This window comes from Nannospalax galili, unplaced genomic scaffold, assembly GCF_000622305.1.
Source record: "Nannospalax galili isolate Female #2095 unplaced genomic scaffold, S.galili_v1.0 scaffold197, whole genome shotgun sequence".
NCBI classification, from domain to species: domain Eukaryota; kingdom Metazoa; phylum Chordata; class Mammalia; order Rodentia; family Spalacidae; genus Nannospalax; species Nannospalax galili.
In genome coordinates this window covers 1771965-1774487 of record NW_008339846.1, presented here as the reverse complement: position 1 = coordinate 1774487, position 2523 = coordinate 1771965, and positions in this window count along the sequence as shown.

Genomic DNA, 2523 nt, shown 5'->3' with positions numbered 1-2523 from the left:
CTTCCCTCCTCCCCCCGTCCCCCCCCCTCGGGAAACTGTCACCAGGCCTCCTGAATTTCCTTCCCACTGTTCTTTTATGAGCCAAGGCTGGTGTTCGCCTTCCTGGTCTGCCTGCCTGCCTTCATGCCAGGCTGCAGTGTAAAGATACTTCCTTTAGCACAAACCTCAGGCCAGAGCTGGACATTAACAAAACAGCACCTGGCCAAGTCTCAGAACACTGACCTGTGTCTTCACGTTAACTCATTCTTTCCACTGTACCCTCATGGTGTGCGCCCCACTCTTTAGTCACAGATTTTATGACTGATTAGTATCATAGCATTATCTAACAGATAGATAATGGTCACAGAGAACAGCTGTGAAGTGTGGTGAGATAGGACAGGGATGGACAGAGCTGCTTCTGTGCTTAAAGGAGCCTCCAGCTCAGGAAGCTGAAAAAGATGAGGAAAAGACTTCTCCCTCAAAGCCTCCTGAAACAAGTGCAGCCCCACTGATGCCTTGAGTTTAGAACTGGCCTGTGAAGCCAGGGAGGATGTGAGTTTACGTGTGTGGCAGTGTGTGACAGCTGCCATAACAGATGACCTGTGATACGTGAGGCGAGGTGCATAGGACAGAAGAGGCTGGCTACTGACCCTTGAGGTGCAGTGGTCGTTTTTAGGAGTTGTGGTTTGATTGCCGTACCTCTGTTGAACCTCAGGCTCTCAGAAACCCCTCATAGATATGAAATCGCCTTCCCATGAAACGTTCCCCAGGAGATACTGAGACCAACAGGATAAAGATCTAATTTCGGTGGGATTTTTAAATTTCTTCGTGCTCTCATCTGAGGTCAAAACGGTAGAGATCGTAGAGCACCTCTAGACAGGAAGGGGGTGGTGGGGTCCCCCGATTCCTTGTTGATCTTGCCCCTTCGCTTCCTAGGGCTGCGCTTACAGACCACTGTAACCCTAGTGCCTTTTATGCCGATTCCCCTGGAGTCTCAGGAGCCAGAGCTCCCTAATCAAGGTCTGGCAGGGCCTTGCTTCCTCTGGAACTTTCTTTGCCTCTTCTGACAGGGCTCCAGGTCTTCTGGACTTGTAAGTGCATCCCTCCCACCCACACCTTCCTCTTCCACAAGACCTTCTCTGGGTCTCGAAAGGACAATTGTCATTACATACAAAGTATAATCCAGGATGGCCTCATCTGTAGACTTAACATGGCAGCTGCAGACACTTTCCAGATAAGGTCATGTTCACAGGTGTAGGTGAGCATGCTTTTGAGGGGCTGTGGCCCAGTCTGCTCCACTGCCCTCTTGGGCTGGTGTGGCCATGCAGTGCCTGGTATGGCCACACAGTGCCTGGTGTGGCCACGCAGTGCCTGGTGTGGCCATGCAGTGCCTGGTGTGGCCACGCAGTGCCTGGTGTTTGCCTTGGACTGCCTCACTAGGCTGTGCCCACTTTCACTTTGCTGCTCTCCCATGTTGCCAGCTCCTCCGAGGGGTCAGCCTGCCCACACCAGTGTCCATTGTGTTCTTAGTATAGATGGCTGGAGAGTTGAGAAGGTGGGACAGGCAGGGGCTGGGATGACCCTGAACTAATGCATGTCTGCAGGGAGGCAGAGTCTTATCTCTCTTACTTGAGAGGGAGGATACTGCGTGGGTAGAAAGTCACAGTAGAGAATGTAGGGATCCTTGCCTATAGCCTTGACACCTGCCCGAGTAACAGCCTCTGCTGGCCTGCTGGGGGTGGGGCAGGCTGTGATCCTCAGGGGTAAGGACACCCTGAGTGAAGGAGCAGGTGCTTTGGCTTAGGCAGCTGGGACCCTGAAGCAGGCCTCCAGGGAGCCTCGGGGAGAGGGCACAGGGAGACCATTGACCACCCCCTAGCCAGGGGGAGAGATACACTGACTCCTAGGAAGATAAACTCTGTGAAGTCTCTGTGAAATCTTCAGGCATGTGAAGACTTGAACCCAGGTTAGTGTGAATATCAGGGCTCTTTTTTCTTTTTGTCATTTGAAAAAGGATAGTTTTAACCTTACTGTTTAATTTTTTGAGAATCCATACATTTGTAGTGTATTTACATCATTTCTGCCCCTCCCTTCCCCCTCCAATTCCTCCCACACTCCTCATGCCCTCTCAGTTTCTTGTCCTCCTCTTTGAGTACTATTGTTTGTGTATCTGATACATATATAAATACATACCCTTAGATTCACATAGCTCTCACCACTCATCAAAGAAACTTATTTTTGCATCAGATCAGATGGAGACTATTACAGAGGTCCACAACTGATCAAATGATCAAAATGCAGACAGTATGTGACTGCAGTGCCTAGCCCCAGCTGATTGCTTTACAGGAAGGGGTGGGAAGATTGCTAGGGCCAGAGGACCAGGACACCTGCTGCTAGATAATGCATGCCAGATACCACATCTCCGCAGCGTGGCTGCCTAGCAAGACCTGCATCATGACACCAGTTGATATGCCGACGTGGATGGAGCCAATTTCATGAGGCCCCACCTCTAGATGAAGAACTACAGGCAATCAATGGATGCTG